This window comes from Lampris incognitus, chromosome 13, assembly GCF_029633865.1.
Source record: "Lampris incognitus isolate fLamInc1 chromosome 13, fLamInc1.hap2, whole genome shotgun sequence".
Lineage (NCBI taxonomy): Eukaryota > Metazoa > Chordata > Actinopteri > Lampriformes > Lampridae > Lampris > Lampris incognitus.
The window spans coordinates 52,721,274-52,735,099 of record NC_079223.1 but is presented as its reverse complement, the minus strand read 5'-3'; positions in this window follow the sequence as shown (position 1 = coordinate 52,735,099).

The following is a 13,826-nucleotide window of genomic DNA, read 5'->3' as shown; positions in this document are numbered from 1 at the left end:
TTTCACAAACACTCCACTTCAGCGCCATGAACTCCAGTCTATGAGCTGGATACTTCCGCTGTGAGGCACTGAGGGACTTGCTTGCAAAACCAACAGGTCTGGCCTTGGACTCTCCTCGGGGCACTTGAGACAGCACCGCGCCGAGTCCGTCCAAAGACGCATCGACCGACAAAATGAAAGGCACCTCAAAGTATGGATGGGCAAGCACCACACACTCCAGTAACATCGTCTTCAACAGATCAAATGCTTCCCCACATTCCACCGTCCAGTCTGCGGAGGTAAGCTTACGGAAGCTGCCATGGGGCTTCTTATCCTTAGCCGACCTCCCACTCCTCTTTTGTCCAGCTGTAAGGGCGAACAGGGGCTTAGCCACGGAGGAGCAGTTCGGGAGGAAATGCTCGTAGTAAAATACCATACCAAGGAAAGATTTGATCCTACGAACAGAAGGCGTGCACCCATCACCTTCCATGAGATCCTGCACTGTCATGTTGGAGATGACCTCTACTTTGGAGGGATCGACAGACACACCTCCGCCATCAACCACGTGGCCCAAAAACCGCACCCGCTTCTGCAGCAGATGACACTTTTTCGGAGCCAGTTTCAAGTTGTTCTCCCTCAACCTCTGAAACACAGTGCGGAGCCTCGACAGAGCCTCAACCTCTGACGGCGCGAAGACAAGAAGATCATCAAGATAGCACAAAAGCTTCGTGAAGTTCAGATCCCCAAAGATCCCAATCATCATTCTCATGAAGGCTGCAGGGCTATTACAGAGGCCCTGTGGCATGCGATTGTATTCATGCAACCCAAGGGGAGTCGTGAAAGCAGTGTACTTCTAGTCATCTTCATGCATTGGGATGTTGAAGAAGCCAGAGGTGAGGTCCATCGTACTAAAGAGGCAGTTACCACCCAGCGCGGCAAGACAGTCCGACTGGTGTGGCAAGGGATGAGCGTCTTTCAAGGTCCGAGCATTCAGCCATCTGAAATCAGTGCAGATCCGAAGCCCGCCATCCTTCTTCCATACAATAACCAGCGGTGAAGCGTATGCGCTCGAGGACTTCCGGATAATCCCTTTCTCCTCCATATCAGTGAGAACCTGTCTCAACTTCTGATAGTGGGCTGGGGGAACCCTCCTGTAGGGCAAGCGAAAGGGGCGCTCATCCACCAGATGGATGCGATGTGTGTATCCTGTGACCTCGCCACAGTCCAGAGAGTCCCTGGAGAAGATGTCATGGTACTCGGTGAGCAGCTGAGTGAGCTGGGACTTGCATGCCTCACTAACCTGACAGGAGCTGAGGTCAATGTCACTGAGTCCGAGCTCTGACAAACTCCTAGCCGGCTGGACAGGGGGACAGGCACTATCTGTGGCGTTGGACTCATGCCTCCCTGCAACTGATTGCAGTCCCTGGAAAACATTAAAGTCCTCAATCGCCAAGCATGGAAACACATCAGCCAACTTGCAGTTCCTTTTCAGTGTGATGGCTTTGTCAAATGGATTGACAACAGTCATGGGTACCCACCTATCACCCCAGAGCGGTGTGACAAGTCGACCTACGAGGACACTGCGTGGCATGGCCTTGGAGTCTGTCGGCTCCACAACAACAGTGCTTCCAGCTGACATAGGCACCTTAGCAGGAAGTCTGCCCCAGACTAAGTGCTCGTGCCTCGGTAAGAGTGTCACGGCCTGGGTGAGCTTAACAGTACCTATCTTCTCAGGAACTGCACCACCCCACCAGCGCTCTACATTCCTGAACATGGACAAGAACTGTTCAACGTCAGGACTAGACGGATGTTCCTGTCTGGACGCGATGTCCCAGTACTCAGTACCACTTTTGAGTACATGGGCCACATGTTTAATGACGTTTGTGCCGACTATCAGATCATCATGCTGACCGGGCACGACCAGAGTGGGTATGACAAAGGAAACACCATAAAGCTGCATGTTGAGGTCATAAAAACCATCAGGCCTAGTCTCCAGACCACCGCAGCCAATCAAGACAATGTTCTCTTCAGGCTGCTGCTTCTCAGGTAAAACACCCCCAGAGCGGAGCTTCTCTACTGCATTTTCACTGATACTGCATGACATAGAGCCAGTATCCAACATGCCATTAAGCTGAACACTCTGGTTGACAAGAACAGGAGCATAGAACAAGTCACTGAAAGCCTGAATCCTCTGTGTCGCCTGAATGACCATACGCGAACCCGGAGGTGCTTTGGCACACTTGTCTTCGTACAAGTGAGCCAGGTCGGAGACATCAGTGAGGGATACATCTACTTTACCCACACCATCCCTCTCTAGGTGTGGGTTTAGTAGTTTAACGGACGAGACTGACGACCAGCTCTTCCACCAGGCTGAGAACGGAGCTGGTTGGGCGGCTGAGGGTGAGGACAGTCCCTCTTCCAATGACAAGGAGACTAACAGTTTATACATCGGTTCTCCCGGCTGCAGTGGGAAAATGTGGAGTGATCCGGAGACTTACAAACCCTGCACAACCTCTGTGGTGCGTCTGGCACCCGCCCTGCGGCGTTAGCTGGCGGTTGAGTCAGCGTCGGTGTCCGGACTGCAGCGCTAACTGGAACCTGAGTCTGCATTGTGACCAAACGGTCTAGCAATCTCACCAAACTCCTCATATAGTCATCACCGCCAGAGACAGGTGCGGGACACGGTGTGGGAGACGGTGTAGGAGACCTTGCACAAAATGGTATAGGAGATGACGCATGAGCCGGGACGGGAGATGGCACCACCGGCATGGTCGTGTTCAAGTCGGGAGCCATGTCGACTACAGGGACATGAACCTGTGAATGGAACCTATGCTCTACCGCGCCTGCTTCACGTTGTCCACCGGCAGCAACACGGGACTTCCTCTCCAGCATGTGCTCATCAAGCCTCTCCTGGATCTCGCTAGCAGACCATTTCCCTGCGGACTTGAACTTAAAAACATTGGCAAGAGACCGATCTGGACAGTGTTTGATAAACATCATGCTTACCTCGTGGCTTGGCTCTTCAATACTACGGCCCTGCCACTTCAAGCATTCGTCAGCCACCTCCACTGTTTTATTAAACCTAATCCAATACTCCATAGCGTCCTCACCTGGCTTGGGCAGCGTACTGTAAAAGTCCGCCAGGGGCATGCTCGAGTATGTGAGGTCACTAAAGTGTTGCTTCAGTACATCAAAAATAATGTGGGGGTTCGCTATGTGGTCGACAGATGTGTTGCGCAGCTTTATCCTCACCACGTCCCCTGCTTTCCCCATAAGCTTAGCTAGAATCTCATGTGACTGCTCACTAACTGGAATGGCTCGCTTCCTCAAATACAAAGTCATAAGGCTCTCCCACTCATGAACTGTAAACTTATCAGAGCTATCGCCCCTGAAAATAGGAGGCTCCCTAGCGTCTGTCTGCATTACTACTCTAACACTAGGAGCTGTCTCCAAACGCTGTTCAGCAGACCTAGCACTGTCTGTGTGTGTGTTTCTAAGCATTTGTGTTTCCTGCAGCTTAGCATTGATTGACTCTCCTATCTTCTCTGCTAACCGAGTAATGAGCATGGCTAACTCACCCACTGGCTGCTCGCTGTTACCTAGCACAGCCCCTTCGCTGATACCTGGCCTGGCCCGTTCTACGTAGCGTGTGGAGGTGAACTGAGGAGTGCCAATTGTGGTCGGGTCTCTAGGTCCTGGTGCTCTGGTGTCTGGTTCCCCGCCCTCTAAGAGCTGCCCGAAACTCCTACCTACACCTAGCCGTAAACCCCCACCCACATCTAACTGGTACCCCCTCTCCATAGCACACTGGCGATCCAAAAGATCCTGATCAGCAATGTTACCCCCACCTACGTACGAACCACCCTCTGCCATGTTCCTACCTCGAACACTCAGATAAAATAAAAAATAAAATAAAAAAGTGAAAAGCTCATTTCATTTAAATAATTGAATCTAGAAATCACTGAGCGATTGAAACAATCACATACAATCAACAAATTCACCAATAGATTAATCACATATGCACATATCCAGTAGTTTACATCAATAGATTATTCACACGAGTCCTTCAATCACATCAACATTAACCTTTTTTCCTTTTTTTTCGTGTGTTTTTCTTCCTTCAGTATATACAAATGTCCTGTTCACAAGCCCAGTCCATGGTAACCACAGCTATGACTGTCCAGTGTCCACACAGCTCAACTCCAGTCCACTGTAACATGAGCGTACAGTCTATAGAAATACCTGAGGACGTCTGGGGCTTGATGACGACAGCAGCCTCCCGCGGCAAGCAACTGATGTCACTCTCAGGATCCAGGAGGGTCACGGCACCAATGTAACGGGGGCAGTCCTATGCTGTTCTATCCTGGTCAGCCTGCTGCACGCCCGTCACTCTCATCGTTAGCTCTGCGTTGTGTTCTATTTTCGGTGGGGCCCCAGGTGTTGTGGGGGGGCCCTCAGTCTCTCATCCTCATCATCATCATCATGATCAAGGAAGGAGGGGGGACACACAGGACTCTATTTGGCTCACCTTGCCATTTATTTTGGTTTCAAACCCTTCGACAAACGTCCAGTCCTCCAGCGGGAGCGGTGTTTCTTACGGACGTGGGGGTCGAAGTTCAACCACTGCCCGGACTTCACTCGTGTGCGTTAGAAGGAGAAACCGTCCACGGGACTCCGATGTAAGAAAGGATAAACAAGTATTTTATCCCACAGCTTGCAGTATCTTCTTACAGGGATACTCAAGGTTACGTTCTCCTCAACCAGCAAAACTGTCCTACGGTAAGAAACACGTGTGGCTCGGCTCGATCGCTGCTTGAGACTCCTCCCACAAAACAAAAATGGCCTCTCCCGCGTTCCCTCTTCCGTGTACCCACAAGACCTCTCTCTTAAAGCGACAGTACACGTATATGACAGTCGTTGTAAAACATACATAAAAGTAAATAATGACATAAAATAAAATGTAGTAAACACAAATAACAGCACACAGACAGGATTTGGTGATATTTCATACTCAAACAAAATAAAATAAAAACATTAATTTTAACCTGGTTACACACTATTAGAGAAGAGCACAAGCCAGTGCATCCTTAGCGCCGGTCCCAAGCCTGGACAAATGGGGAGGGTTGCGTCAGGAAGGTCATCCGGCGTAAAATATTTGCCAAATCAAATATGCGGATCATAAATAAGACTTACATACCTGATCGGTCGAGGCCCGGGTTACCAACGACCGCCACCGGTACTGTTAACCAGCAGGGTGTCGGTGGAAACTATGCTACTGTTGGACGAAGGAGAAGGAGAGGGGGAAAGCATGTCCAGAGGCAGCTAGAGAGAAGGAAGGGTAGACATGTGGAGGTGAGAGTTGGATTTTTGAATGTTGGCACTATGACTGGTAAAGGGAGAGAGCTGGCTGACATGATGGAAAGAAGAAAGGTAGGCATACTGTGTGTGCAAGAGACCAGGTGGAAGAGGAGTAAGGCCAGGAGTATCGGAGGTGGGTTCAAACTCTTTTACCATGGTGTGAATGGGAGGAGAAATGGGGTAGGGGTAATTCTGAAGGAAGAGTATGTTAAGAGCGTGCTGGAGGTGAAGAGAGTGTCAGACAGAGTGATGAGTAGGAAGCTGGAAATTGAAGGTTTATTGCTGAATGTTATCAGCGCATATGCCCCGCAAGTTGGGTGTGAGATGGATGAAAAAGAAGAATTCTGGAGTGAGTTGGATGACATGGTGGAGAGGGTACCCAAGGAGGAGAGAGTGGTGATTGGAGCGGACTTCAATGGACATGTTGGTGAAGGGAACATAGGTGATGAGGAGGTGATGGGAAGGTATGGAGTCAAGAAGAGAAATGTGGAAGGACGAATGGTGGTCGATTTTGCGAAAAGGATGGAAATGGCTGTGGTGAATACATATTTCAAGAAGAGGGAGGAACACAGGGTGACGTACAAGAGTGGAGGAAAGTGCACACAGGTGGACTATATCTTATGTAGAAGGCGACATCTAAAAGGGATTGGAGACTGCAAGGTGGTGACAGGGGAGAACGTAGCTAGGCAGCATAGGATGGTGGTCTGTAGGATGACTTTGGAGACCAAGAAGAGGAAGCGAGTGAAGACACAGCTGAAGATCAAATGGTGGAAGTTGAAGAAGGAAGACTGTTGTGTGGAGTTTTAAGACAGGCACTGGGTGGTAGTGAAGAGTTGCCAGATGGCTGGACAACCACTGCAGAAATAGTGAGGGAGACAGCTAGGAAGGTACTTGGTGTGTCATCAGGACAGAGGAAGGAAGACAAGGAGACTTGGTGGTGGAATGATGAAGTATAGCAAATTATACAGAGGAAAAGGTTGGCAAAGAAGAAGTGGGATAGTAAGAGAGATGAAGAAAGTAAACAGGAGTACAAGGAGATGCAGCGTAAAGCAAAGAGAGTGGTGGCAAAGGCAAAGGAAAAGGCGTATGGTGAATTGTATGACAGGTTAGACACTAAGGAAGGAGAAAAGGACTTGTAACGATTGGCTAGACAGAGAGACCAAGCTGGGAAGGATGTGCAGCAAGTTAGGGTGATCAAGGATAGAGATGGAAATGTGCTGACAAGCGAGGAGAGTGTGCTAAGAAGGTGGAAGGAATACTTTGAGGGGCTGATGAATGAAGAAAATGAGAGAGAGAGAAGGTTGGATGATGTAGGGATAGTGAATCAGGAAGTTCAGTGGATTAACAAGGAGGAAGTGAGGGCAGCTATGAAGAGGATGAAGAGTGGAAAGGCAGTTGGTCCTGATGACATACGTGTGGAGGCATGGAGATGTTTAGGAGAGATGGCAGTGGAGTTTTTAACTAGATTGTTTAACACAATCCTGGAAAGTGAGAGGATGCCTGAGGAGTGGAGAAGAAGCATACTGGTACCGATTTTCAAGAACAAGGGCGATGTGCAGAACTGTAACACCTACAGAGGTATAAAGTTGATCAGCCACAGCATGAAGATTTGGGAAAGAGTAATAGAAGCTAGGTTAAGAGGAGGAGAGGTGATGATCAGCGAGCAGCAGTATGGTTTCATGCCACGAAAGAGCACCACAGATGCGATGTTTGCTTTGAGAATGTTGATTGAGAAGTATAGAGAAGGCCAGAAGGAGTTGCATTGTGTCTTTGTAGATTTAGAGAAAGCTTATGACAGAGTGCCGAGAGAGGAGGTGTGGTATTGTATGAGGACGTCAGGAGTTGCAGAGAAGTATGTAGGAGTGGTGCAGGATACGTATGAGGGAAGTGTGTCAATGGTGAGGCGTGCGGTTGGAATGACAGATGGGTTCAAGGTGGAGGTGGGATTACATCAAGGATCGGCTCTGAGCCCTTTCTTGTTTGCAATGCTGATGGACAGGTTGACGGACAAGATCAGGCAGGAGTCTCCATGGACAATGATGTTCGCGGATGACATTGTCATCTGTAGCGACAGTAGGGTGCAGTTTGAGGAGAGCCTGGAGAGGTGGAGGTATGCACTGGAGAGAAGAGGAATGAAAGTCAGTAGGAGCAAGACGGAATACCTATGCGTGAATGAGAGAGAGGACAGTGGAATGGTCAGGATGCAAGGAGTGGAGGTGACAACGGCATTTGAGTTTAAATACTTGGGGTCAAACGTCCAAAGTAACGGGGAGTGCAGTAGAGAGGTGAAAAAGAGAGTGCAGGCAGGGTGGAGTGGGTGGAGAAGTGTGTCAGGAGTGATTTGCGACAGAAGGGTACCAGCAAGAGTTAAAGGGAAAGTTTACAAGATGGTTGTGAGACCAGCTATGTTATATGGTTTGGAGACAGTGGCAATGACGAAAAGACAGGAGGCGGAGCTGGAGGTGGTAGAGTTGAAGATGGTAAGATTTTCACTGGGAGTAACGAAGAAGGACAGGATTAGGAACGATTATATTAGAGGGACCGCTCAGGTTGGACGGTTTGGAGACAAAGCAAGAGAGGCAAGATTGAGATGGCTTGGACATGTGTGGAGGAGAGATGCTGAGTATATTGGGAGAAGGATGCTGATTATGGAGCTGCCAGGGAAGAGGAGAAGACGAAGGCCAAAGAGGAGGTTTATGGATGTGGTGAGGGAAGACATGCAGGTGGCTGGTGTGACAGAGGAAGACGCAGAAGACAGGAAGAAATGGAAACGGATGATCCGCTGTGGCGACCCCTAACGGGAGCAGCCGAAAGTAGTAGTAGTAGAGAAATGTAATTGAAGTTTAGTGAACAGTTATGTGTGCGGGTGTCTGACCGAGACCCATCCCGGGAACTGTTTGTGTGGACTGGGGAGACAAACTGACTACTCGTCAGTCCCATATGTGGACCCAGCGACGTTACGGAGCGAGCTAGCCAGTCGGTGTTCGTTGCTAGCACAGCAAGACGCGCGAATGGACTGGATGCGGTAAGGGGCTTGCCCCACAGTGAGTCGGGCCGTCTTCTAGTTTAGCGAAGTAACGTTATCAGTTACAGTGTAGTGGTGTGTTCATGCGACCATCGAGCAACGCAGAAGGAGTCGTCTGTTGCCGTGTTGTGCTGCCGAGGCGAGCACACGGTTCGACCGTGAGATGGTGCTAACGGCTAACTAGCCAGTTAGCTGAAGTGCTACCTATCGAAGGACAAGAGGCGTGGCCCATCGTCATGGTAGGGGAGCCGGAAGCTACAGTTGAAGACTTCAGTAGTAAATTGAGAGCCTTACTGCGAGCTGAGGGGAAGACAGAAGAGGACCTGCAGGCTTTCGTCGCCACTACTCCACCTGCAGCCGAACCCCTATCAGCCACTGAAGCCCTCCTACGAGTGGTCGGCGACCTACTTGATAAAACCTCCAAGCCTTCCTCAGACAGTGGTGGCTTCCGGCGACTACGGATCTTCTCAGGAAACCTACCCACTCCAGCTGGTGAAGAGCCATTTGATCACTGGCTAGAGCAAGCCCAAATCATGGTTGAAGAGAGTGACTGCAGTGGCAAGGAGAAAAGGCGACGGATTATGGAAAGCCTCAAAGGGCCAGCATTGGAGACAGTCAAAGCTGTGCGAGTGTCCGACCCCAACATGAGTCCTGCAATGTGCCTGGAAGCGCTAGAGCGCGCGTTCGGAACAGCAGAGTCAGGGGAAGATCTGTATTTCTCCTTCCGCTTATTACAGCAGAAACCCAAAGAGAAGCTGTCCGAGTTCCTGAGACGCCTGGAGAGTTCCCTCTCCAAAGTAGTGCAGAAGGGTGGACTTCCAGCCGACCGGGCTGACCGTGCCCGTGTAGAGCAGCTACTTCGAGGCGGGATCGAGGCTGATCTGATGCTCATCCGGCTCAGACTGAGAGAAAGGACGGACAAGCCTCCCAACTTCGTGGATCTGCTCAGCGAAATCCGCAGTGAGGAAGAGTATGAAGCCTCTCGGAGTAAACTGAACCCCTCAGTGCAGACTATCCACGCCAAACATGATGATAGCAAGCAGGCCGAGATCCAGAACCTGAAAGCCGAGATCAAGGAGCTAAGGTCAGTGTTCGCTACCATGTCAACAAAGGAATTCAGTGGAGTGGGATGCCAGCGAGATTGACTTCGGTGACTCGCCACTACCTCAGGAGTGGCAGGAGCGACTCCGCACGAAGCTCACACAACGTGCGGATGTCTTCTCCCTACACGAATGGGATGTTGGCTTGGCCAAAGGCGTGGAGCACAGTATCAGGATGTCGGATGAGCGACCCTTCCGTGAGCGGTCCAGACGCCTCGCCCCAGCCGACATTGATGACGTGAGATGACATATTCAAGAGCTGATAGCGGCAGGCATTATCAAGGAGTCCCGAAGCCCCTACGCATCACCCATAGTTATCGCGCGGAAGAAGAATGGGAAAGTGAGGATGTGCATCGACTACCGCACCTTGAACAGTCGAACCATCCCCGATCAGTACACAACCCCTCGTATTGACGACGCACTGGACTGCCTGTGCGGAAGCCAGTGGTTCAGCATACTGGATCTAAGAAGCGGATACTATCAAATCGCCATGGAGGAGGAAGACAAGGAGAAGACGGCGTTCATCTGCCCACTGGGGTTCTACCAATTCGAGAGAATGCCCCAGGGGATCACCGGAGCTCCAGCCACGTTCCAGCGGCTCATCGAGAAAGCCGTGGGTGACATGAATCTCCTGGAAGTGCTCGTCTACCTCGATGACTTGATAGTCTTCGGAAGGACCTTGGAGGAACATGAGGAGAGGCTCGTCAAGGTCCTTGACAGGCTGCAAGAGGCGGGGCTGAAGATCTCTCTGGACAAGTGTCAGTTTGGCCAGAGCAAAGTCAAGTACGTCGGGCACATCGTATCTGCTAAGGGTGTTGCCACTGATCCAGCCAAGATCGAAACAGTCACCACCTGGCCCCAGCCTACTGACCTGAAGACTCTGCGATCCTTCATCGGCTTCTGCGGATACTACAGATGGTTCATCGCCAACTACTCCTCCATCGTCAGGCCCCTGACCGAGCTGACAAAAGGATACGCCCCAAAACAGCACGGAAAGAGAGCTGCGAAGGACTCCAAGAAAGTCTACCTGAAGGAGTCTGAACCCTTCGGAGAGCGATGGGACCTGGCCTGCACTGCAGCATTCCACCAGATCATCAACTGTCTCTGAGCTTAAAGCCGCACAGAAAGAGGATCCTGTGATAGGACCGACGATCCAAGCTCTGAAACACGGCCAATGGCCAGAGGATCTGGAAGCAAATCCAGATGTGAGCCAGATGAAAAGGGAACTGGGAAGACTATAACTGAGAGACGGCGTGCTCCATCGCATTAGCAAGAGACCATCAGGAGAAGAGTCCTCTCAGCTGGTGCTGCCTGCTGTGTTCAGAGGTGTCGTGCTAAAGTCCTTACATGATGATATGGGACATCTAGGCATCAAGAGAACAACTGACCTGCTGAAGGCAAGATTCTACTGGCCGAGAATGGCAGGAGAGACAGAGCAGTATGTCAAAAACTGCTGGAAGCGTGTCTCACGGAAGAGTCCCTGTCAGAGAGCTGCGCCGCTCCACCAGATCCGGAGCAATGGGCCAATGGACTTAGTCTGTATAGACTTCCTCTCCGTGGAGCCAGACTCCAAGGGTATTGGCAACGTGCTAGTGGTCACTGATCACTTTACCCGCTATGCACAAGCCTACCCAACGAAGAACCAGAAGGCACTCACAGTCGCAAAAGTTCTCAACGAGAAGTTCTTCGTAAACTATGGTCTGCCAGCAAGGATCCACTCAGACCAAGGCCGAGACTTCGAAAGCCAGACAATCAGAGAAATTCTGAGAGTGATGAGGATACGAAAGTCCAGAACCTCTCCCTACCACCCACAAGGAGATCCACAACCAGAACGGTTCAACCGTACCCTGCTGTCCATGCTAGGCACACTGAATCCAGAGAAGAGGAGGCAGTGGAGTGAGCATGTGCCCCACGTTGTGCATGCCTACAATGCCAGTAGGTCTGATGCAACCGGCTACTCGCCATACTACTTACTATACGGGAGAGAGGCAAGGCTGGCCGTGGATGTGTGTTTCGGGACATCTCCCGATGGCTATGATGTCGGTCACCACTCACGCTATGTGGCTAGACTCAAAGAAGATCTGCAGAAGGCCTACCAACTGGCCTCTGCCACAGCCGACAAAACACACCAGAGGAACAAGAGAGCCTATGACAGCAGGGTGGGATCACAAACCCTGGAACCCGGCGACAGAGTGTTGGTGAAGAATCTCGGACTCAAAGGCAAGCACAAACTCCAAAGCCGATGGAAAGAGATTCCTCATGTGGTTGTGAGTCAGATGCCAAACTTACCTGTCTACAGAGTGAAGCAGGAGGATGGAAACGGAGGAATCAGAACATTGCACCGAGATCATCTCTTACCTATCGGGCAGCAAGTCAGAATGCAAAGAGAAGAGAGCGACCACAGACCACCACCAAAGCCAAAGACAAGAGCCGACACAAGAAAGAAGCAACAAACCAAACAGTCTCAAACAGTCAGTACAGAAGAAGAGGATAGTGAAGAGGGCTCGACCGACTCATCTACAGAGTCTGAGTATGAGAGACCGATACCAAGACCCTACAGCACTTACCTGGAAGATGTCCTGAACAAGCGTAGAGCTGCACGGGAACAAGCAGTTATCCCTCAGGAGGAAGAGGAACCTCCTGGTGCTAGAACTGAAGAGAATAATGACGAAGAACCAAATGATGACAACAATGACGAAGACCAAAGTGAAGAAGAAGAAGAGAGGGAGAATGAGTCTGAAGAAGAGTTAGCTCAAGAGTTAGCTCAAGAGTCAGATTCTGACATAGATGAGGGCCAAGCTAGCAGCGTAGATGAGGAAGCTAGTCCCCAAAGACAACCAGTAGGTAGGCCGAAGAGGTCAGTAAAGCCAGTCGTAAGACTTACCTATGATGAGCCAGGAAAAGCCAGAGATACGCCTATAACTATAATACACAGAGGTGTCACTATCAGGATAGGAAAGAGTTAGTGCACCACACTTAGTTTATACCCTCAGATGTTCAGAGACCTTACTAGTTAGATTTAGGTGAATGAGGGCATTCACACGTTCAGTAGGGGGAGGGTTTAACCCTGTGGTTAAATTATAGGCCTTAGATATATTATATTGCACTATTAGATAAGAGTTTGGCCTATGTTTGTTATTTGTTTACCTTTTGAATATTAATATATTATATTGTTGATATTGTTCTGCAAAACAGTTGTTTACCAATGTGAAATACATTTACTTTTATTATTGAAAAGTTACCATTGTTGTGATTGGTTGGCTGTGGAGAGGATGCCTTACCTTGAATGTGATTGGTTGAGAGGGCAGCGGGGAACGTCAGCGCGAGCAGACTGAACAGTGAGAGAAAGTAGGTCACTCGTCCCTTGTGTGAGCAAAACGGAGCAGTTTGATGTCGAGTTGTTATATGCTATTTTGCGGTGAGAGAAATGTAATTGAAGTTTAGTGAACAGTGATGTGTGCGGGTGTCTGACCGAGACCCATCCCGGGAACTGTTTGTGTGGACTGGGGAGACAAACTGACTACTCGTCAGTCCCATATGTGGACCCAGCGACGTTACGGAGCGAGCTAGCCAGTCGGTGTTCGTTGCTAGCACAGCAAGACGCGCGAATGGACTGGATGCGGTAAGGGGCTCTCCCCACAGTGAGTCGGGCCGTCTTCTAGTTTAGCGAAGTAACGTCATCAGTTACAGTGTAGCGTTGTGTTCGAGGAACGCAGAAGGAGTCGTCTGTTGCCGCGTTGTGCTGCCGAGGCGAGCGCACGGTTCGACCGTGAGATGGTGCTAACGGCTAACTAGCCAGTTAGCTAGGATGGCTGCCGGCCTGACGTTCGCTGCTGCACTGCGGCGGGAAGCGCGAGACGAAGAGGAGCATTCATTCTTTGTGAGTACAAGCTGGATGTGCGGGCTTCCAAGGGGAGCGAAGAGGGCTGTTTAGAGCCCCAACGTACCCGATAAAGAAACAGGCCTGCAACTGGGGGTTGACTTTCTTTTATTTTTATTGCCGGCTTAGTTATAGGGTTGTTGAGCTGTATGCTAATGTGTTGGTCTGATTCATTTGTGTGTATATGAATGCAGGTGCTTGTTAGCCATTGAGGCTTATTACTTTCATTCATCCTAATAATTATTACTCATAATACATTTGTATATATAATTCTATGTACCTGTGTGAGTGTGGATTATTCATGTGTGTTTATTCCTGTGGTGTCTAGGCTATGGTAAGTGACATGTTGAGACAACCTTAAAGGGCTAGTCCACCTTTTTACTGGAAGTAACCTAATGACACCCAGAGATGTCTAGACCATGTTAGATTGCCTTAAAGGGGTCATATGCCATATTTAAGCGCCTTAAAGAGGTAGTCAACTTTT